Source organism: Stegostoma tigrinum, chromosome 1 (genome assembly GCF_030684315.1).
Source record: "Stegostoma tigrinum isolate sSteTig4 chromosome 1, sSteTig4.hap1, whole genome shotgun sequence".
NCBI lineage: Eukaryota > Metazoa > Chordata > Chondrichthyes > Orectolobiformes > Stegostomatidae > Stegostoma > Stegostoma tigrinum.
In genome coordinates, this window is record NC_081354.1 from 58403096 (window position 1) to 58428380 (window position 25285).

Here is a 25285-nt window from a genome sequence, read left to right on the forward strand (position 1 = left end):
TATCACTAGGCCATCACCTCCCTTTGTATCTTTCATAAATAAGGAGACTAAAACTACACCAGTATTCAAGATGTGGTTACATTGAATTCCTTTGTAATACCAACAAAGCAGGATGGCTTCCAAGAAATTACATCCAACACAGCACTACACACAAGAACATTCATATTAGATGACGAAAGTGTACAAGGTGTAAGAGTTGGCAGTAGTATATCATCAGACCGTAATGCCAGGCTGATTTTCAAAGATAGAGTGGGATATTCATGGGCAAGATGCATAACGAGTGTGTGTTCATCTAGTGAGATATATAGTTATTGGGGTAAAAGGGTAGGGATTTTAATGAGCATGCTGTACAGCTGTTAGGTAATTGACACAACCAGAGAAAATGAAATTTTCATCTGGTATCTCCATGAAGACCCAATCTTTTGTAAATTCGTATCTATCTCAAGGTCATATTTTGATATTTACCAGTGAATAAAATACCTAGGCCATGCTAGTTTCATGCCGGTGAGAAGCCACCTAAATTTTAATTAAAAACTAATTAATTTTCTGAATCATCTACTTATATATCATAGATATGGAATATTAAACTTGCTGTGGTCTTCAAACACTCCCAGAACATCAATGCTCTGAGTAATATATTTAATTAAACCTGTCATTAATTTTAGAATTTCAGTAATATCTTAGGTTTACACATAAATTTGAATTGCTTTAACAATACAATTACACTTTGAGATATGAAAATGCATATTCTTTCAGAAATGTCTAGTTTAGACTAACCCTAGAGCGAAAGTTTAGACTTATGATTGCCTCATGTTCGTTCAGAAGTTTCCAGCATTTTAATGGCTATCATTGTAACGCTCATACAATTTGTAAACCTGCAAAGGCTTGAAATTGTAAGGTTGTGAATAGTCAGGAATTTGCCTTTGGAAGTAAAATTGCCAGAGGTGAGCAAAAGGTGAGTTTACTTAACTTTATCGCTGTAGGTTTTGCTGAGCAAAACACAACTGGGGTAGTGAATTGTCAAAAATATGCTTCTACAGTTACAGCCCACAATGACACTCATTTTTTTCTCAGCATCTAGAATGTCTATAGAAGTAACTACAAGATAATCTTTGGCTGTCCTACACTTATTCCCGTTACCAGAAATTTCTATCCTCTGCTCTATCAGCGTGAAGGTGTTCGATCTTTTCACAACAGCAGCAGATGACCTTTTGGGCAATAATCCAACTCTCAGTATTTTCATTTTTAGCTTGAGGAAGGGAGCCCTTTGCACTCACAGTTTCACTTCTCTTCCCAAGTGGCTAGCCTTCCTTTCAATCTCCCGCCTTCTTGGGTTTGTGAGGGTAACGGAAAAAGTGTTTCCCTTGAGGTGAGGATTTGTGGAGAAGCTCATAATCATCAGACACTCTAGCTCTTTTGATAACACTTGGTTTTCCATTTTTGTTCTTATAGAGTTAACAAGTGAGTTTTTAAATTCTTCAAGGAGAGTGACCACTCTGAGGCATTCATTAATGGTCTCAAATTTAAGAGCCTGTGTGATGTAAGCTGTGTGAATGTGTATCTTCTAATAACACTAATTTTACAGTTTTGATTTTGACTTAGTAGAATGTAGCTTCAGTCTGTGTGGATGAAGATGTTTAGTGATTATCTTGTAGTTACTTCTACAGACATTTCTAACTCTAACCCCAACATTATCATTGTCCTAGTAATTTTCCAGCTGCATTTTGCATTCAATGAATAGCAAGGGATGACAGGGGACGGCAGATTATGGTGGGCACTGTTAGCAATGGGTCTCACCTGGTCACTAGTTACAGGGTTAATGGCAGGATTCTTGGTAGTGTAGAGGAACAGAGGGATCTTGGGGTCCACATTCATAGATCCATCAAAGTTGCTACCCAAGTTGATAGGGTTGTAAAGAAGACATATGGTGTGTTGGCTTTCATGGGCTGGGGAATTGAGCTTAAGAGCTGCGAGGTTATACTGTAGCCCTACAAAACCCTGGTCAGACCATACTCGGAATGTTGTGTTCAGTTCTGGTCACCTCATTATAGGAAGGATGAGGAAGCTTTAGGGAGGGTGCAGAGGAGATTTATTAGGATGCTGCCTGGACTGGAGGGATGGTCTTATGAGGGAAGGTTGAGGGAGCTAGGGCTTTTTCATTGGAGCAAAGAAGAATGAGAGGTGACTTATTAGAGGTGTACAAGATGATGAGAAGCAAAGATACAGTAGATAGCAAGAGACGTTTTTCCCAGAGCAGAAATGACTGTTTCGAGGGGGCATAATTTTAAGATGATTGGAGGAGGGTATAGGGGAGATGTCAGAGGTAAGTTCTTTACACAGAGTTGTGGGCTTGCAGAATGCGCTACTAGCAGTGATAGTGGAGTCAAATACTTTAGAGACTTTTAAGCGACTCTTGGATGGGCACATAGATGATAGAATAATGTAGGGCATGCAGGTTAGGTTGATCTGAGTAGGATAATAGGTTGGCACAATGTACTGGGCCGAAGGGCCTGAACTGTGCTGCACTGTTTCTATGTTCTATGTTCACTAGGTACCCCTCCAAGGCCTCCATGTCCTCTTTCACCTTGCACTAATTGACAGATATTTTCCTCCTATCCCGCAATGTAGAGATCCACCATATTGAACTTCACCTCCAGATGCCCTCCCTGTCCCATTAATTTTGATACTTTTTTTATTGGTGCCCACCCTGCTGCTTTCTAATCCCCTTTGGACGCCACAGTGGGGGTTGCTGCAAATAACCACCTCTCCCAAACTCTAACAAGTCCTCTGATGCTGTTCTCTATAAACCCACTGTATCACTGCTTTGTCCCTGCCTCTATAACTGCCTTGTTTATCCCTCCTTAGTTATGACTCTACCACCCTCTCTGGTAGTGTTTCCCCTCAATTATCATTAGAGACCTCACTGAACCCTCCTCAACAATCAATGGTTGAAGCCTTAGATCACTTTTTGAGCTAGACTCTGACCAACTTTGCCCAGCATCCCCCAGACAGGTCTGACCAGATTCCCGACGGCACTCTGCAGCTCCTTGACTGATGATACCCAGTTCCCCTTGGTGCTCTCCAGGTGACTCTGCAGGGCTGACTGTTCCCACTCCCTGGACTGGAGCCAGACATATCCCCTAACTACGAATGGCCCAAGGGGATGACTGAATGTCAACAAGCCCTTCCACTGAGGGTAGACTGTGTCTATGACTAATGGTGTCTGACTGACAAGGCCCTCCATTGAATGGATGCTGTACTAGACAGATTCCAACATTTGGTTAAATAAACATGCAGACTGTTTGTTGCATAAGCAGCTGGAGTATGATAAAGATGTTAGATCACCATGAATATGACCCCCGCATGGATCCATAGCTCTGACAAATGTGAGCAGCAGCCTGCATCTATGGATCTGTGGTAAAGAACAACTCAATATGACAGTATTGATAACGTTTGGCTCTGACTGAAGTGTCAGCGTACTGACAAGCATGGAGCAGCATGGCAAGGCAAGGCATAGATGCTGCAAGCATGTAGAGAAGCGAAAGTGAGAGAGCACTAAGACAGCAAGCAAACAGCCCTAAGATGCAACCTGGTCCAAGCTATGAGCTGGGTTCCTGTCCTTGTGGACAAAGTGTCCTTGCAGCAGTCTGTCAATGCTAGTTGACAATGAACCCTGCAATGCAGATTAAGTTTCCTGCAGTCTGCAAATGGATTAGGGAGGTGCTATGATGCTTGTGAATGGTTCACGGGTCTTGGATGCTGATGTCCACGATGACGGGTGTATGTGGCCATTGGTCATGCTCTGGGAGGCTGTTTGCCACTGAGAAACATGGAGGCTCCTCATATCTAAGCAGCAAGCTGAAGTTGCCTAGTATCCACTCGGACTTCCACGTCAAGAAAGCTCAACATCTGGAACTGAATATTAATGAGGCAAATTGTGGTGTTAACACAATGTTAGCAAACTGAGATGCTCCTTAATTGGCAATACAGTGTTGTCAAGTGAGAATCTCATCTTGCCACTTGGTAAAAGCATAAAAGTTGGAATGACATAGTCCTGATATGGGCATGGGTCTTTTCAGGCTTCTCCAAACCTGTCACAAATCTCGCCTTATCCAGCAACACTCAGACCTCTGTAAGATTTTACCCAATGCCTCCATCTGGCAACTTGCTCCTTAACAAAATAATGATTTTGCTGCTGTAGCCTGTATCCTCAGCTTTGAAACCTGGTCTTTTCAAAACGTTCAAAGTGAATACATGTTCAATTGATAAATTATTAGAAATTAATATTTTAGTTAACACACTGTCCTAACGGGTGAGAAATTAGCTGACATTTTCTACTGGTCAGACAGGAATTATTCCAGGCATGCGCAAGGACTCTGCGGAATCCCCTACATAACAGACTTGAAAGGATTCATCTGGGAAACTGTACTTTCCTCTGGATAATTCTTCTCTGCCTGGAACCCTTCAAATATCTCCCTTTAAATCAAGGCCTTCAGAGAATTCTGAAAAAATTCAGTAAAATAGTTACTCAGGAAAACACATACTGTTAGATACATAGTCTAACTAAGAAACTGAACCCACATTTACCTCACTCAACCCTAACTGTACTACCCTCAGACCCATTCTACACCCCAGGTCCTGACCCAACATAGTCTTGGGTCTTAGTACCACTGCCTAGGGATTCAACATCCTGCGAGACACGGGACCCAAAGCACCCAGCACTCAGAGATCTGAATTGGAACTTCACCCCACCCATCCTCACCCCACTGCCAACTCTGATATAAATCCACACATTCCTGGGCAGCTCAAGACTCACAATTCATTCCTCTCTCTCACTGCGCTAGACCTCACCCAGTCGAGACCGGACCTGACATCCCTGCCTCTAGACTTGACCTGACACCCCCACCCCACCCAGCCCCTGCAGGACTCAAACCAATTTGACGACCCCAACACTGCCTGCCCCCTCAAGACCAAACCACCAAGACCTAACACCCACTCTCCCTCTCAATCTGTCCCATCCACCTCAACTCACCCTGAATATTGCCACATTGCAGTCTGGCACCCCATCCTCTTCCCACCTGACATTCACCCTACCTGGCCCCCATAACCAGTTGGCACCCTATTCCCTACCCATCTGGCATCCTACATTTGTCACCCTACACCTCCTCAACTGGCACCCAACCTAGCTGGCATCCTGGTACCCCTGCCAGTTGTACCCTAGTTACCTGACTCTATCTCCCTAACACATCTGATACCTTACTCCCTCGCACCTTACATCTCACCCAGCCGGTGTCCTAATCACCTGTCAATGTACTTACCTGGCCCCATATACCACCCACTCACTCCACCCCCACCCATCTGACACCCTAACCTCCCAGCTGCCCAACATCACACTTACCTTATGTACTTACCATTTGACAGCAACTGTTAAAGTGGCTTCTTGGAGCTTTACATTTTGGAATATAGCAGTCAGCTGCCTGCTGTGGAAACAGGCCATTGTTTGCCTTCCTCTGACAGTTCTGTGTTACAAAAGAAAAGTCAGAATGAAAGTATGTCTGCACATTTCCGAGGTAGTCCTGAGGGGAATCATCGCCCAGAAAAACGGAGGTCCCTTTTTCCACAAAAGTAAAGCCTGAACTTGCAATTCGCATGAGATTGTCACTCTTCTGAAAATCCAGCCTTATACTATCCTCAAACATGTTTGAAAGTTAAATAATTACCAATGGAGGGAATTCAGGGAGACTGTGTCACCGACATATCATTCTCCCCATTTGATTTTTCTTCTCTGCATCAGTGCTGAAATATAAAAAAGCAAATTTCTCCCTCAGATCCAAAATATGATGCAGTCAGGAAAAAGATTCATAGGAAGGGAATAAAGTCAACAAAATTTCATCAATGGGAGTTAGAAAAATGTGTTTGGCATCCCTGCAATAAGTTAACACATTTTGATTATCAATAAAGCTGTATTGCTCTTATTACCTTTGAAATGTTAATATATATTATTCAGTAATAATTAAATTTGAATTTCCAGATTTCAATCAAATGAGAGCAATTGCTATTTTTGTTCCTGCAGCACATAATTCTAAATCAATGCAAATTAATTTATAAAAATCCTCAAAAGTGTTTGTCCTTTATGAAAGAAACAAAGGTTGACAAGATCAGAAATAGGCTTTGTTTTTCTGAATGAAATATAAATATGCACCGTTATATTATCCATCTCTCCCAAAAACCCACAGCTCCACACCAACCCAATACAAGTGGTAAAATAATTCAAGCTAAACTAATATTCCTTATTCAAGAGTATCAGTTAAGGGATTCAGAAGAAATAATTGTTAAATAATTATATGCGATAAATATCCAGACCTCTCTTTCCACCTTGCCTTAATACTTGTATTAGTAACTAGAGATTAATTGTGGGCCGGATTTTCTGAAGATGGCAATCTCACACAGATTCTCACTTTGGTCCTTCTGTTTAATGAAAGAAGAAAGTTCCATATTTCCATAGAGTCCCAAAAGCGTGGAAACAGGGCATTCGGCCTAATGAGTCCATACCGACCCTCTGAAGAGCATCCTACCCAGCCAGATCCATCCCCCTACTCTATCCCTGTAACCCTACATGGCTAATGCACCTAACCTACACATCCCTGAACGCTGTAGGCAATTTAGCATGGCCAATCCACCTAGCCTGCACATTCTTGGACTGTGGGACAAAACCATGGCACCTGGAGGAAACCCACACAGACATGGGGGGAATGCGCAAACTCCACACAGACAGTCGCTTGAGGGTGGAAATGAACCTGGGTCCCTGGCGAGTTTCTGCTCAGGGCTTCCTCAGAAATGTGGAGCCGTAGCTCCATTCTGATAGTCCTTCCACTGCACAGAGTTGCCAGGGGAAGACAAACCATGCTCCCTTGTCAAACAGTTTAGCTACTGAATTCTGAAAAGCAAAGAACCTGCCAACCACTCTGACAGCTACAACTGTTTGTACGTGAGCTATGAGTGACGTTATGATGCCAGGTAGGTAGGATGACAGTACAATTGGGTAGAGGTTAGGGACCCAGATTAGTAGAGTGATTGGTGAGTAGAGAGCCAGATAAGTACATTGCCAACTGGTAAGGGTGCCTGTGAAGGAGAGGGTAAAAATCAGTAGGAGGTGAGGTACCAGTTGTGTAGTGAGCCAGGTGAGCAGTGTCCCAGCGGGAAAGGAAGTAGGATGCCAAGCATGTAGGATGTTATAGTGCAAAGTGGCAAGGTAAGTGATGCAGTATTTAGGTGTGAATGGGGGAAATTGGATCAGGAGAAGTGTTGACCCGATTTAGGTGTGGCCGGGACTGTGGGGTGGGTGTCAGGTTGAGATGGGATGGGTTTGGCAGCAAGGTAGGAGATGGTGGCGGGGGTGGTGGTTGGAATGGGTGTGTGTTTGGGTCCAACTGAATATAGGATCAGTGGATGTCATTTTCAGGGAGAGAAAGGGGACTCAATCCCTGGGCCAGGGAGAGTTTTGAGTCAAAGTCTGCGGGATGTAAGGAGTCTGAGGGAGGTGCAATTCGGAATGAGTGAGGTAAGTATGGGACAAAAACAGAAGTTGCTGGAAAAGCTCAACAGGCCTGGCAGCATCTGTGGAGAAAAAAAAATCAGAGTTAATGTTTCGAGTCTGGTGACCCTTCCTCAGAGGTAAGTATGGGGCCTGTTCCTTAGTTAATCAGGAGTCAAGCTATGTATTTAATAGGCTAACTTTACCTGAGTAACTTAATTTCATTGAAACCAACCCAAATCTGTAATTTAGATGAAAACTTCCTGAGGGCTCCAGGGGTAGGTGAAATTGAATTTCCCAGAGTAACAGCTGCCTGGCCATCTGGTAAAAACTATGTCTATGTTTTGACTGAAAACACATCTTAACCACAAAGCACTGTGACTCGTATATGTTTATCTAATTCAGTTCGTCCAAGATGAATGCGTAACACAGCAAAAACAAAGATGGTAAGCTGAGGATGTTTCATTTATCAGCCAGCAGCAGCACTGTAGAGATATGAAAGGTCAAACAGATTGCAATCTTCTAAAGGAATAATAAATTATAGCCCGAATCTTTCGGTTTGCTTCAGAATCTCTATTTCTGACCCAGGTCAGGCAAAGGTTACATATTTACATACATCCAATTTTTCATGAGTGACATGTCAGGATAGATGTTCTCATGGCAGGAGTGGCTACAAGCAAAAACTGCAGTTGCCAGTGGAAAAGCTTGCAGAATTTGATCAGAGTAGAAATTCCCACGGAGAGATTAACAGCAAGAACTTTCACAGCAGCCAGGAAAAGGGAAATGGCGGCATTATGTGAGGGGATGAGGTGTCAGGTGAATGAAGAGAAATGGAAGAAGGTAGGTAGGTGAAGGTGTTGGGTAGCAGGTGGGCGATGGAGTAGGTAGGCAGGTATTTGAGTGAAGGGGAATTGTTTCAAATCAGTGGGTGAAGAATGCTGAGTGGATAGCCAAAAGATTAGGGTAGCAGGTGAGTGGTTAAGGGGCGAGGGTGTCAGTGAATGGTGTGGATCAGAGTTTTCAAGTTGAGTTTACTGGTAATCAGGTGACAAGACGGTAATCGGGACTGGCCAGGGGTTTGATGGGATTGTGTGGAGCTTACTGGGACCTGTAGACCGATCTTCACGGGTCTGGTTGGGGAACTTCGACTGGGTATATCACCTTCACCTCTTCAAAATGCTTAGGTTTTGTAATTGTAAACTATATTTTGTTTTATCTCTGTAGACTTATTCATAACACCATGCACATTGCACATCATAGATGTTTTCTGTTTATGTAGATGTATATAAGACATGTATTTATCTTTGGAAAACAAAACAAGATGCAGTGGGTACAAGTGACAAGATTGATGGTCTCTTGTTAGAAACTGTGTAAGAACCATAAAGGGGTGGGTGGTGTGGGGTAATGATTATAGAGAATGGAATGTTACTTTAATAATAAAAACACAGATCCAGGGACAAGGCTACAAGCCCCATCACAGCAGCTGCTGGAATTCAGCTCAATTAATAAATCTGGAGTGCGTAATAAGAGCTAGTCTCAGCAATAAAATAAAAATCAGTACAGTTCAGGAACAGGCCCTTCTGCCCACCATATCTGCGATGCCCATGATTCTAAACAAATCTCATCTGTTTACATATGGTCTATATCCCTCTATTTCCTCTTTGTTTTCATGTCCATTTACCACTTCCCTGGCAGCGCATACCATACACCTACTATACTCTGTAAAAAAATTGCCTCATGCATCTCCTTTAAACATTCCCCCTCCGACCTTAAACATATGCCCTCTCGTATTTGACATTTCCAACCTGGGAAAGAGATTCCAACTATCCACCCTACCCATGCCTCTGATAATTTTATAGAATTCTATCAGGTCGTCCCTCAGCCACCAACACTATTGAAAACAATTCAAGTCTGTTCAACCTTTCCCTAAAGCTAATAAACTTCAATCCAGGCGACATCCTGATAACACAGTGCAGAGCTCATGGAACACAGCAGGCCAGGCAACATCAGAGGAGCGGGAAAGCTGACATTTTGGGTCGGGACCCTTCTTCAGAAATGGGGGAAAAAAGGAGCCTGACCTGAAACATCAGCTTTTTTGCACCTTTGATGCCTGGCCTGCTGTGTTCCTCCAGCTCCGCACTGTGTTATCTCTAACTCCAGCATCGCAAGCTCTTACTATCTCCAACATACCTCCTCTACAGGCTCCGAAGCCCCCACCTCCTTCCTGTAGTCTGGCACCCAAAATCCACACGGTGCTCCAAATGTGGCCTAACCAAAGTCTGACTGAGTTGCACCATGACTTGCCAATGTTTGTACCCAATGCTCCAACCAATGAAGGTAAGCATGCCATATGCCTTCTTTACTCTTTATCTATTGTGTTGTCACTTTCAGGGAGCTATGTACTTGAATGCCAAGATCCATCTGTGTATAAATACACCTGAAGATCCTTCCAGTATACTTTCCTTTTGCATTTGACATCCCAAAATGCATCACCCCATACTTGTCTGTATTAAATTCTATCTGCCATTTCTCCACCCAAACTTCCAGCTGATCTAGATCCTGCTGCATCCTTTGATATCCTTCCTCACTATCCACAACTCCACAAATTTTCATGTCACCTACAAACTTACTAAAAAGACTACTGACATTTTCACCCAAATCATTTGTATATATTACAGGCTACAGAGGTTTCAGCGCTGAATCTCGCAGAATATCATGCATTGCAGACCTCCAGTCAGAAAACACCACCCACACCCCACAACCACCCTCGATCTTCTAGAGACCACGAACCTTCGTTGATCATCAGGAAAGGTATATCTGGTTCACAAATGTTCTTTGGGGAAGAAAATATGCCATTCTTACTTGGTTTGGCCTTCATGTGACTCCAAATACAGGAATGTGGTTAATCCTGAAGTGTTTTCTTAAATTTTGTAGCAAGCCACTTTGTTGTAACAAACTGTTTTGAAGACAAGTAACAATGAAACCAGTCAATTCGCCTAATATTTGTTCAGGTGTTAGAAATAATAATGTAAAACCTAGTCTTGTCAAACCATAAAGACATCCGAACTAACTTTTGGGTGTTTGAGCCAATACTGGGAGACCTGTCTCACAGATTAGACAAGTCACAGCCTGACATAGTCATCTTAATCATCAAACCATACCTTACAGACAATATCCCAGACACTCTCATCATCATTGCTGGGTATGTGCTGCAACACTGGCAGGAAGACTCCCCAGTACAGTGGTATACAGTTCGGAAAGAGCTGCCCTCTGAGCCCTCAACATAGAAACTGGACCCCAATAAAGTCTTATGGCAACAAGCGTGCTTTGTCAAGGAAACTATGCTTCAGTAGAAAAGCTAAGACTGAAACATTTGCGAACATCTTCAGCCAGAAATGCAGAATAGATGACACATTTTAGCCACCTCCTGTAGATCCTGCCTCACAGATGCTGTTCTTCAGGCAATTCAATGCATTCCACTTAACATTAAGATATGGCTGGAGCTGCTATATACAGAAAAAGCTGTATTCTCTGACAACTTTGCAGCAATAGTGCATGCAAGATCCCCTCCCAGCCCACAAACCATCCTGACCTGAAACAGTATTGCCGCTGTTGCTTCACTATCACAGGTCCAATATCCTGGAACTCCCTTCCTAATAGCTCTGTGGGTGTATCTGCACCACATGAATTCCAGCAGTTCAAAAGATGGCCTATTGTCACCTTCTCAAAGGCATTTCTGGATGGATAATAAATGTCCAGCATTGTCCATATTCCATAAGCAATTAAGAAAAAGTGGAGAGTTACCAAAAGTAGTACCATCATGTCTCACGTGATTTGCGAGTTATGATTGGTGGTTGACTACATAAGAGATATGTAAGCATACTTCTATGCCTGTGCTGCACATGTAGATCTATGTATTGCATGTATGCAATATAAATATAAATATCAGTAATATAATAAATGCAAATGTATATATATTTATAAATATATATATTCAAGTTTAAGATATAGCAAGAACGTGTGCATTTGAAGTATAGCTTTTGCATTACTGTCATAAAACACAACAGTAGTGTTTGAAGTTTTAGGCAAAAATGCTATGTGTGAGTGTAGGACAGTGCTCGTGAAGTTCTTAACACCGAGAACACTAAAGTAGCAGCTGAGTGCTTACCTAGTCTGGCTGCAGATATTTTAAAATTTCAGCTGTACAGAAAATGTCACCTACTGAAGACCCCAGGAGACTGAAAACCACATAGCATTCTGCTGGCAGACCAAAGGGGCAAACCGAATAGACATGGGCTCAGAGCGGTTGAATGCTCTGACAGCAGCTCAGAAATTGGGGAAAATAGTGACACTACCATTTCTGTCAGTGGATTCCTGCAGGAACTCACCTTATGAAAAGGGCACATGAATAGTCCCGCGACACCATCTGTGGAGTTGTGGCTACCGAACTTTACAATAGAATTTAACTTTTAAAAAATGGAGTTTTAAAAATGAATCAGCTCTATTTATTTATGTCAGTCTGAAAGAAAGAACGACAGCCTGCGCAGAAGCAAAATTAACGAAATAAAGGCAACCTTGTGAAGATAACAAAGTGTGGAGCTGGATGAACACAGCAGGCCAAGCAGCATCTCAGGAGCACAAAAGCTGACGTTTCGGGCCTAGACCCTTCATCAGAGAGGGGTCTAGGCCCGAAACGTCAGCTTTTGTGCTCCTGAGATGCTGTTTGGCCTGCTGTGTTCATCCAGCTCCACACTTTGTTATCTTGGATTCCCCAGCATCTGCAGTTTCCATTATCACTAATCTTGTGAAGACATCATATCTGCAGAATGAAAACCTGTCAAGAAGATTGTATTTGAAAATACATTGACATCTTTAAAAAATGACATTTCCATATTCACAATTTGGAAGGCATTCAGATGTAGTGCTTGAATTCAAATTATTTCACAAATAGATGAAATTGTGCCCCCTGGAATAATGAATGAACAAACTAGAGCAGCAAGCTGTTAAAATTGAGCTCGCACCATGCAGTAAGGAAGTGTATTGGATCAAAACATCAGAATTAAGGACTGAACATCAGAAGGACTTTGATGAGAGGCACCCAGAACATCAAATCGATATAAAGTTCAATGTTGGGATCCATATGCCAGAGCTGATGACATGCCAACAATAACGCTGAGTCTATTAACTAGTTTGTTGATAGGTGCTGAAACAAAGGCCAGGAGTGGGACCAAACTACTGCAGATGCTAGAATCAATACTGAAAACAAAAAATGCTGAAAATCACAATGGGTCAGACAGGATCCATGGAGAGAGAGCAAGCTTATGTTTGAGTCTAGATGACTCTTCATCAGAGCTGAGGTGAAGTGTGGAGGGGGCAGCATTTACATGATGGTGTGGGAGTATGACATTTCAGACACTGAACTCTGTGAATAGATTTTAGAACCACTCGTCGCATCTACTTCAACGCTGCTATTCAAAAGAGAACTACTTAAGAACAGCAAGCGCAGATACAGTGCTTTCTCTGCATATCTCTGGATGCCTTTAAAATCCAATAATATGTCTCTTTCTTGGAAACAATCAATGACTTGGCCTCCATAGCCTTCTGTGGAAGATAATTCCACAGTTTCGATATGTTTCGAGTAAAGAAATCTTCCCTTGTCTCAATCCTAAATGGTCTGGTCCGTACCTTGAGATTAGGCTTCCTGGTTGTAAACTCCCCGACCAGGGGAAACAATTTCCCTGTTAATTGTCCCACTATTAAAAACTCAATTGACGCTGTTTAAAAATATAGCAAAGGCACAATCATGAAATGTTACTTCAAACCAATGTAGTGCCTTGTAAATTTGCAATATTGTCAAAGCCTTACAAAGTGTTAACATGTTGTTTCTCTGCACACTGAAGTCACCATGACCAGGCTGACTGTTTAAAATGCCTCACAGATCAAGTGCTTTGAAATGATAACCTGATAGTAGAGCTGTGGAAATTGGATTGGATGCACCAATAGTTTTACACTGTGGACACACCTGGGCTAGCTGAATCAGGAGTTCCAGTCTATCAAGCTTTACGGATTGGCACGGTACCAAGGTACAGAAGGTTACAATGTGAAATGCATTGAGCCAGTTTGAGAGCTGAAATTGCTCAACCTGGGCAGGTTTAACACAATTGAAGATACTGTGGAGAGAGTTAAGATTAGAGGACAAAAGTTTCGGTGGAAGCCGACAGAAGTAGAGGGCTAATGGTGCCAACAGAAATCTTCATTTAGAAAACTAAATGGTGATAATTGCCAAATAAAGGGACATCACTGCTTAGTGGTTTGTGCAAACAAAAGTTTTCAACCCATTGATCCACATATGAATTTGAGTGCACAGCATCAGTAAATCTGAAAATGCCCCCCGTATGGTCAATCTAAACAAAATAGTTAGGGACAGCTCATATGCTGAGAGTTGAGATCAAAATGGAAAGAAAAATTGAAACAGCCAGTCCAAACTTTAACATATGAAAATTAATAGGCAGATCAGAATGCCTCTGCTCAGTCATCAGACTTCTGCATTTTCAACAGTAAGAAATGTACCTCTTTCTTAACAAGCCAAGAAGAAGGTGTTATGCAACAAGAAATCAGGCCCCTAATTAGCTCGGCCAGGCCCACATCCAGCTCGGTTACAAGTGGAACAGGAGGTCAGAGGCTGAGATGTTAATGGGATAACATCCCATTGATTTCTATACTTCTATAAATTGAAGTATTTTATCTGCCTTTGATTTCTATACTTCTATAAATTAAAGTCTTTTATCTGCCTACACATAGGTATGCAGGCACTGCCCTGAAGCTTCATGCCCAGCTAGGAATTCAGTGTAAAACTTTTGTAACTCCTTATCTTCCCACACATCGGTATGCAGACACTGTCTTAAGCTTCCTGACTGAATAAAATTAGAATTAAACTGTTTCAAATAGGGTTAAGTAAGGAACATTTGTAAAGGAGTGAGACTTCTAAAGCATGTAATTTCTGTCGCTGATAAAGGGGCCAGGGCCAGGGCACTGGATTTGTTCTAGCCAGACACACCGGCAACTTGAAATCACAATCTGTCCCGTTAACAACTTGGAATCGCCTCCTGCCATTAGCGGCCACTTCACGAACAATCGATACTATATCCTGGTCTTTTATGTTCTTGATGTAATAATTATTTGGTATCCTGTCTCTGTCTGTTGTAGTAATTGTTTCATGTATCATGTCATTGTAAAATGTGAAATTGTTTTATGTATCATGTCCTTTGTAAAGTATAAAAAGCGGGGACTGTCTGCTGCTCGGGGAGAATTACTTGCGAGACTCTGCACTCTGTGCCGGGTTAAGTACAGTGATTCTCCACAGCTTGCACTTGCTTGGTAATAAAAGAATTTGTGTTTTTCTAAACAGGTCAGTGTCTCGTTATTACATCAAGTCCGTGAGGGTCTCCGAAAATGAACTTGACAAGGCCTCAATCAATCCGTGGGGACTTGACACCTTTCTGAAATTACTGAGGTGTGAGGTTAAGCTGGATAGTAGGAGATCAAGGCACTCAAAGATGCTCCAACTGTCAGACAGAAACAAAGTCAAAGCAAAGAGTTACGTGGTGCTGTCGATCTGACACACTTGCCCTGTCATGGACAAGTGTGAAAGGTGAAGAATTGGATGTCGAGTAATGGATGAGGAAAATGTTGATCTGAAGGGCAAACTGGCGAATGTGCAGTAGTCTCAACTCTAGACCAATAAGCAAGAGACCCACAATAGATGGTGAAATTCAAATTCCAGGAATCAATCTGGAAGTGAAAAGCTTATCAAAAGGAAACAATGTCAACACTGTTGATTGTTCAAAAAAACCTTAAGAATGGTTTGCTGATGTTCTTTTAGAGTAGGAATTTTTGGCATCGTTGCATGGTCTGTTCTATCTATGACTCTGACACACAGCTATGTGATTGGCTCCTTAGTGACCCCTGAAATGTTCTAACAAGCTACTCAGTGGGATCTAACTGCATCAAAGTCTGATAAAGGAATGAAACCAGACAGACCACGCAGCACAGGCCATGGCACCAGGATGGATAGCAAAACACACAGAGCTGTTGTCATTTCAAACTCAACCTTATTAATGTCTGGGAGTACAGTCCCTCTGATTACTCAAAGAGCCTGACACAATCATAATCAGAGGATCATACTTTCAGAATAAACTCCTTTACATCACCATCGCTGTCACCAAAGGTTGTGGTACAGTTGTACACAATAGGATGGTGCTGCCTCGGAAGTCATCAACATAGACTTTGAAGCCCATGGAGTCTCATGGCATCAGATCAAAGATGGAAAAAGAAACCTCCTGACAATTAACCCCTACCACCTCCTTCAGTAGGAGAACAAGCCCATTGTCACAGAGAAGTCAAAGAAAGTGGATCTTGAAAAGCACAGCAGGTCAGACAGCATTCAAGGAACAAGAAAATCAACATTTCAGGTTGGAACACTTCTTCAGGACCCAAAACATTGATTTTCCTGCTCCTTGCATGCTGTCTGACCTTCTGTGCTTTTCCAGATCCACATTTTTTGAACTCTAGCATCCAACATCTACAGTCCTTTTTGTTTCTTTGTCAAGGTTCCATGAGGTCTACTCATCTCCTGAACTCATTACAGTCTGTGTCAAAGCATAGGCAAAGCTGAACTGAGGAGAGGTAGAGTGAGTAACTGCTCTTGACATTAACATAGAACATAGAACATTACAGCACAGTACACGCCCTTCGGCCCTCGATGTTGTGCCAACCTGTCATACCGATCTCAAGCCCATCTAACCTACACTATTCCATGTACGTCCATATGCTTGTCCAATGACGACCTAAATGTACCTAAAGTTGGTGAATCTACTACCGTTGCAGGCAAAGCGTTCCATTCCCTTACTACTCTCTGAGTAAAGAAACTACCTCTGACATCTGTCCTATATCTTTCACCCCTCATTTTAAAGCTATGCCCCCTCGTGCTCGCCATCAACATCCTAGGAAAAAGGCTCTCCCTATCCACTTTATCTAACCCGCTGATTATTTTATATGTTTCAATTAAGTCACCTCTCAACCTTCTTCTCTCTAATGAAAACAGCCTCAAGTCCCTCAGCCTTTCCTCGTAAGACCCTCCCTCCATACCAGGCAACATCCGAGTAAATCTCCTCTGCACCCTTTCCAAAGCTTCCACATCCTTCTTATAATACAGTGACCAGAACTGTACACAAGACTCCAAGTGCGGCCGCACTAGAGTTTTGTACAGCTTCACCATAACCTCTTGGTTCCGGAACTCGATCCCTCTATTAATAAAAGCTAAAGCACTGTATGCCTTCTTAACTGCCCTGTTCAACCTGGGTGGCAACTTTCAAGGATCTGTGTACATGGACACTGAGGTCTCTCTGCTTATCTACACTGCTAAGAATCTTACCATTAGCCCAGTACTTTGCCTTCCGGTTACTCCTACCAAAGTGCATCACCTCACACTTGTCTGCATTAAACTCCATTTGCCACCTCTCAGCCCAGCTCTGCAGCTTATCTATGTCTCGCTGCAACGTGCAGCATCCTTCGTCACTATCCACAACTCCACCGACCTTAGTGTCATCTGCAAATTTACTAACCCATCCTTCTACGCCCTCATCCAGGTCATTTATAAAAATGACAAACAGCAGTGGACCCAACACCCACCCTTGCGGTACACCACAAGTAACTGGTCTCCAGGATGAACATTCCCCATCAACTACCACCCTCTGTCTTCTTTCAGCAAGCCAATTTCCGATCCAAACTGCTATATCTCCCACAATTCCATTCTTCCGCATTTTGTACAATAGCCTATTGTGGGGAACCTTATCGAACGCCTTGCTGAAATCCATATACACCACATCAACCAGTTTAATCTCACCTACCTGTTTGGTCACCTTCTCAAAGAACTCAATAAGGTTTGTGAGGCACGACCTTCCTTTCACAAAACCGTGCTGACTATCCCTAATCAATTTATTCTTTTCTAGATGATTATAAATCCTATCCCTTATAACCTTTTCCAACACTTTACCAACAACTAAGGTAAGGCTCACTAGTCTATAATTACCAGGGTTGTCTCTACTCCCCTTCTTGAACAGGGGAACCACATTTGCTATCCTCCAGTCGTCTGGCACTATTCCTGTAGACAATGACGAGATAAAGATCAATGCCAAAGGCTCGGCAATCTCCTCCCTGGCTTCCCAAAGGATCCAAGGATAAATCCCATCCGGCCCAGGGGACTTATCTATCTTCACCTTCTGAAAGATTTCTAATACCTCTTCCGTGTGAACCTCAATCCCACCTAGTCTAGTAGCCTGTATCTCAGTATTCTCCTCGACAACATTGTCGTTTTCTAGAGTGAATACTGTTCAAAAAATATTCATTTAGCGCTTCCCCATCTCATCTACCTCCACACACAACTTACCACTACTATCCTTGATTGGGCCTAATCCTACTTTTGTCATTCTTTTGTTCCTTAAATACCTATAGAAAGCCTTAGGGTTTACCCTGATCCTGTCCACCAACAACTTCTCATGTCTCCTCCTGGCCCTTCTGAGCTCTCTCTTTAGGTCTTTCCTGGCTACCTCATAGCCCTCAAGTGCCCTAACTGAGCCTTCACATCTCATCCTAACATAAGCCTTCTTCTTCCTCTTGACCAGAGATTCCACCTCCTTCGTAAGCCACGTCTCCCGCACTCTACAGCTTCCTCCCTGCCTGACAGGTACATACATATCTAGGACACACAGGAGCTTTTCCTTGAATAAGCTCCACATTTCTAATGTGCCCATCCCCTGCAGTTTCCTTCCCCATTCTGTGCTCCCTAAATCTTGCCTAATCTCATCGTAATTGCCTTTCCCCTAGCTATAATTCTTGCCCAGTGGTATACACCTATCCCTTTCCATCAATAAGTAAACATAACAGAATTGTGATCGCTATCACCAAAGTGCTCACCTACTTCCAAATCTAACACCTGGCTGGGCTCATTACCCAGTACTAAATCTAATGTGGCTTTGCCCCTTGTTGGCCTATCTACATACTGTGTCAGGAAGCCCTCCTGCACACTCTGGACAAAAACTGACCCATCTATAGTACTCGAACTATAGTGTTCCCAGTCAATATCTGGAAAGTTGAAGTCCCCCATGACAACTACCCTGTCTCTCTCACTCCTATTGAGAATCATCTTTGCTATCCTTTCCTCTACATCTCTGGAACTATTCGGAGGCCTATAGAAAACTCCCAACAGGGTGACCTCTCCTTTCCTGTTTCTAACCTCAGCCCATACTACCTCAGTTGACGAGTCCCCAAACATCCTTTCTGCAACTGTAATACTGTCCTTGACCAACAATGCCACACCTCCGCCCTTTTTACCAGCTTCTCTGTTCTTACTGAAAGATCTAAATCCCGGAACCTGCAACAACCATTTCTGTCCCTGCTCTATCCATGTCTCCGAAATGGCCACAACATCGAAGTCCCAGGTACTAACCCATGCTGCATGTTCACCCACCTTATTCCGGACGCTCCTGGCATTGAAGTAGACATACTTCAATCCAACTTCTTGCTTGCCGGTGCCATCTTGCTTCCCTGAAACTTTATTTCGGACCACCCTACTCTCAACCTTTTCTATAGTCGAACTACAATTTTGGTGCCCATCCCCCTGCTGAATTTGTTTAAACCCACCCAAATAGCCTTAGCTAATTTCCCCCCAAGGACATCGGTACCCCTCTGGTTCAGGTGAAGACCATCTTGCTTGTAGAGGTCCCACCTACCCCAGAAAGAGCCCCAATTATCCAAGAATCCAAAAACCCTCCCTCCTGCACCATCCCTGTAGCCATGTGTTCAACTCCTCTCTCTCCCTATTCCTCGCCTCACTAGCACGTGGCACGGGCAACAAACCAGAGACAACAACTCTGTTCGTCCTAGCTCTCAGCTTCCATCCTAGCTCCCTGAATTTCTGCCTTAAATCCCCGTCTCTCTTCCTACCTATGTCGTTGGTGCCAATGTGGATCACGACTTGGGGCTGCTCCCCCTCCCCCTTAAGGATCCTAAAAACACGATCAGAGACATCACACACCCTGGCACCTGGGAGGCAACACACCAACCGTGAGTCTCTCTCGTCCCCACAGAACCTCCTATCTGTCCCCCTAACTATGGAGTCCCTTTTTTTTATCTGCCAAAGTTTTATTTACAGGACAAAAAAACAGCAAAAAAATCACATTTAAAACTCTTTGCACTCCCCCTCAAAAAAAAATTATTGGGAACACAGTATACTTAAAATTTCAATAGTGTTGTAGTCTGACTGTAAAACTACAAAAAATCTAGAAGCTTCAATCAAAACTGCTGCTTTCCTAAAAAGCACAAAAACGTCTCAAATTGGGAAACAAAGCAGGGCTGCAAATGCTAAGAACTGCTGAAAAGGGATTTTCCAAAAGTGTCAGTCAAACCCAGGTCCAGTTATATCAGTGTTCTCAGATCGTGTGACTAAAGGATTAATGCCATGTGTAGACAATTGAAGGAATTCTGCATTGGCCAGGTCACATCCTCTCATTTCTTCAATAAAACTTAATTTTAAATCCTAAAACTAGGGAAGTGGATATTTATTGCACCCAAGCTGTTCCCAGGAAAATACATTTTAAAATTCAAAAAAAGGTGGAAAAAAAGGCAAACTTTAATACTGAGACAACTTGAAGACTAAAGTTGGCTGAACAGATCTAGCAACAAAAGAAGTGGGCTGCGTGCATGTCCATGATTCGGGCTGACTGCTGGAAGGGGCAAATTGGTCTCATGTGAACACGTGGCACAGAGTAAGTTTGTAAACGGTTTCAGAGTTACTCTTTCTTTTGCTCAGCTGATGCAGGTGTTGAACCATGCTCCTCACTTTCTGCTGGTTTTGTAGGTTCCTCAGTCACTTCCTGCTTGATTTCTTCTCCTGAAGTCTGTTGCCGTTCCTCCTTTGCAGGGACTGTCTCCTCAGTCTGAGACTCTTCATTATTTGCTTTGGTTTCTTGTCCCTCAGAAGCACCAGCTTCTGCCTGATTCTCCTCCTTCAGCTCCTCTGCAGCGTTCTCTTTAGGTTCACTGCTGGTTGCTTTCCTCTCTTCTGCTACCTTGCCTTCAGCTTTATCTTCAGTGGGGCTGTTTTCAGCTGCCTCTGGTTTCTTGGCTTTCTTGAAGGACATTTTGCCGAGCTTGAAGGGTTTGAAAGACAGGGTTTTCTTCTTCTTCTTGGGGGTCTCAGTGGTTTCAGTTTTGGCACCTTCCCCCTCAGCAGGTGGTGCTGGTTCTATAGCATCACCTGGACTCTCAGTGGTTTCCTTCAATCCCTCGCTGGCTCCACTTCCATTGGCTGGAACCGCAGCTGTTTCTCCATCAGCTTTAGTTGGAGGCACATCACCATTGGTCTTCACCTGGCCATTTTTCTGACCGTTGGTTTTCCGGCTACTCCAGTGGTATCCTGAGCTTTTGGTTTAGTCAGAGTGCTTCCCATGCTGAATAGAGTCTGTTTCTGTCTCTCTTTCTCTCACACACACAACCCGACTCAAACAAAGAGAACTAGCGCCACCGACTCGATACACGAACTCAAGAGACACAGATTTCCGAAAAGCAACCTGTGCACAGGCAAAACCTGTAGCCCTGCCATGAGCTCCACTTAGCTCACAAAAAGCATTGAGAAGGCAAACTCAGAGAAAGTCTTTTTCGTCCTCTCTTAAATTCTCTGTTCGTCCCACAGCCGAGCCTTTCTCTTTCTCCGTACGTGTGTTAATCCATTCACCAGGTCCCCATCTACATAACATTTGACAAAGTGGGAGATCAGTGGCCCTAGCAAAATTCTGAGTAATGGTACTTGGGAAGAACATTTCTGCTTGTTAGAATTTTACTGAGCACAAAGAAAGGTAGTTGTAATTGTTAAAGAACAGTAACCTTTGTCCCAGCTCATCACTGCAGGAGTTTCACAGGATGATGAAGTCAGTGATGGGGATGTTCGCTGATGATTACACAGGTACAACAGCAGTCCAAATGCAGGACAACATTCAAGCCTCGACTGGGAACTACCAAGGGACATTATGTTCCTGTTAGGGTGAAGGGTAAGGCTGGTAAGATTAAGGAACAATGGATGAATAAAGATATCAAGGTTTTAGTTAAAAATAAAAGAGAATCATATTTTAGATGTAGAAAACTGGTTTCAAATGAATCTCTTAATCAATATAAATAGTGTAGGGGCATTCTCAAGAAAGAAATCAGGAAAACAAAGAGGGAATATGAGATTGCATTGGCAGATAATGTTAAGGATAATACAAAGAGATTCTACAAATACATTAAAAGTAAGAGGGTAACTAGAGGGCCCCTGAAAGATCAAAGAGGCCATCTTTGTGTTGAGCCCCAGGAGGTGGGAGAGATATTAAATGAATATTTCAGGTCAGTTTTACAGTGGGGAAAATAATGGAGGCTAAACAACTCAGCAAATAAATATTAATGTTTTAAAAGTTGTTCGCATTACGGAAGAGGAAGTTCTGAAGGTCTTAGAAAATATAAAGGTGGATAAATCGTTGGGACCTGATCTGATGTATCTGAGAACACTATAGGAAATAAGTAAAGAAATTATGGCCCCTTGCAGAAATATTTGCATCATCTATAACTGTGGGTGAGGTGCCTGATGACAATAGGGTGACTAATATTGTGCCTTTGTCTTAGAAGGGTTGTAACGAGAAACCAGGGAACTACAGACTTATGAGTCTGACTTCAGTTGCGGATAAGTTGTTTTAGGTGATTCTAAAAGATAGGATTTATAAACATTTAGAGGGTCAAATTCCTATTAAGGTTAGCCAGCATGGTATTCTGTGAGGGAAATCTTGCCTCAAAAACTTGTTTGAATATTTTGAGGAAGTTGTCGAAAGATTGGTGAGTGCAGAGCAGCAAACTTTGTTTATTTGGACTTCAGTAGAGTCTTTGACAAGGTTTCGCATAATAGTCTAATTAGGTCACATGAGATTCACAGTGAGGAGACAGAGAGTGATGGTAGAAGGTTGCTTTTTGGACTGGAGGTATGTCACCTGTGGTGTTCCGCAGGATTCAGTTCTGGGACCTCTTTGTCATCTGTGTAAATGGTTTGGATCTGAACATAGAAGGCATGGTTAGTAAGTTTGCAGACAACACCAAAATTGGTGGTACACTAGATCATGAAGAAGATTTTCTAAGATTACGAAGAGATCTTAATCAAACGGGCCGATGGTCTGAAAAATGGCAGAAGGAGTTCAGTTTGGATAAATGCAAGATGCTGCGTTTTGGTTCATCAAACAAGAGTAGGGCTTATACAATTAATGGTAGGGCCTTGGGTAGGGTTGTAGAACAGAAGGACGTGGGGTGAAGGTACATAATTCTTTAAAGATTGCGTCATATACAGACAGGTTGGTTAAAAAGGCATTTAGCGCGCTTGCCTTCATTGCTCAGTCCTTTACGTACAGGAGTTGAAAAGTCATGTTGAGGTTGTACAGAACATTGCTGAGGCCTCTTCTGAAATATTGTGTCCAGTTCTGGTTGCCCAGTTGTAGGAAGGAAATTATCAAGCTGGAGAGGGTTCAGAAGATGTGATAATGGGAACTGCAGATGCTGGAGAATCCAAGATAACAAAGCGTGGAGCTGGATGAACACAGCAGGCCAAGCAGCACCTCAGGAGCACAAAAGCTGACGTTTCGGGCCTAGACCCCTCTCTGATGAAGGGTCTAGGCCCGAAACGTCAGCTTTTGTGCTCGTGAGATACTGCTTGGCCTGCTGTGTTCATCCAGCTCCACACTTTTTTATCGAGGGTTCAGAAGATGTTGCCTGGATTGGAAGGTCTGAGTGATAAAGAAAGCTTGGGTAGGCTGGGACTTTTTTTACTGGACCCTATGAGGTTGAGAGGTTTCTAAAATCATGAGAGATTAAATAGGGTTAACAGCTGGTGTCTTTTCCCCACGAAGGGGATTACAACACTAGGAGGCACATTTTTATGGTGAGAGGAGAGAAATTTAAAATGACGCGAGAGGCAAATTCTTTATGCGGAGGGTGATTCTTGTATGGAATGAACTTCCTGAGGAAGTGTTGGATGTGGGCATAGTTACAGCATTTAAAAGTCACATAGGTAATCACATGAGTAAAAAAGATTTGGAGGGATACGGGCCAGGAGAAGTCAGGTGGGAGTAATTTAGTTTGGGATTATGTTCGGCATGGACAGATTGGACTGAAGGATCTGTTTCCATGCTGTATGACTCTAAGTAGCATTTACACCAGACAAGTGCTAGGCAATGACCATCTTTAGAAGGACAGAATCCAATAATTACCCCTCTGACATTCATTTGTCATACCATTGATGAATCCCCCCATTATCAACACCCTGAGGGCTTAACATCAACACAAAGTTGAAGTGGGAGACTGTGGCAAGAAACTCACCTCCTGCTTCCCCAGAGTCCATTCACCACCTACAAGGCACAAGTCAGGAGTATGTTGGAATGCTGTCTACATGCCTGGATGAGTGCAGTGCCAACAACACTCAGGAAGTTCAACACCATGCAGGACAAATGAAATCACTTGATTGGGACTCCATCCAGCACCGTCAAAATTCACTTGCTCCACTAGTAACACACAGCAGCAAAAGTGTGTACTACCTGCAAGATCCATTGCATCTGCTCACCAAGGCTCTTTCAACAGCATTTTCGAAATGTGCAAACTCTATAACCTAGAAGGACAAGGGCAACAGATACATGGGAGCAACACCACCAGCAGCATGTTCCCTTTCAAGATAGGCGGCGTCCCAGTATTGAACTATATCACTGTTCCTTCACCGCTGCTGGGTTAAAATCCTGGAACTCCCTCCCTAACACCATGCCTTGTGGGTTGACGTATACACATGGACTGTAGTAGTTCAAGAAGGCAGCTCATTCCGGGTTTCTGAAGGCAATAAGAGATGGGCAGTAACTGCTGGTGAAGTCAGTGAGGACCAAGTAATAAAAGAATGCCAGCAGATCAAAAGTGCTGTGAGGATGGTTACATTTCTCAATAAATTTTGATGCTCACATGATCTGTTTGAATATAAACCTGCTATAGGTTTTTGAGAGATAATGGGAACTGCAGATGCTGGAGAATTCCAAGATAATAAAATGTGAGGCTGGATGAACACAGCAGGCCAAGCAGCATCTCAGGAGAACAAAAGCTGACGTTTCGGGCCTAGACCCTTCATCAGAGAGGGGGATGGGGAGAGGGAACTGGAATAAATAGGGAGAGAGGTGGAGGCGGACCGAAGATGGAGAGTAAAGAAGATAGGTGAAGATAGTGTAGGTGGGGAGGTAGGGAGGGATAGGTCAGCCCAGGGAAGACGGACAGGTCAAGGAGGTGGGATGAGGTTAGTAGGTAGATGGGGGTGCGGCTTGGGGTGGGAGGAAGGGATGGGTGAGAGGAAGAACCGGTTAGGGAGGCAGAGACAGGTTGGACTGGTTTTGGGATGCAGTGGGTGGGGGGGAAGAGCTGGGCTGGTTGTGTGGTGCAGTGGGGGGAGGGGACGAACTGGGCTGGTTTAGGGATGCGGTGGGGGAAGGGGAGATTTTGAAACTGGTGAAGTCCACATTGATACCATTAGGCTGCAGGGTTCCCAGGAGGAATATGAGTTGCTGTTCCTGCAACCTTCGGGTGGCATCATTGTGGCACTGCAGGAGGCCCATGACGGACATGTCATCTAAAGAATGGGAGGGGGAGTGGAAA

The 25285-nt window shown here is 43.2% G+C and overlaps 1 pseudogene; it reads right to left on the minus strand.

Annotated features, from left to right (window-relative positions):
• Nucleotides 1–20236: 20236 nt before the first annotated feature.
• LOC125457210 (MARCKS-related protein 1-B-like) lies at nucleotides 20237–21118 on the minus strand (annotated as a pseudogene).
• Nucleotides 21119–25285: the final 4167 nt, after the last annotated feature.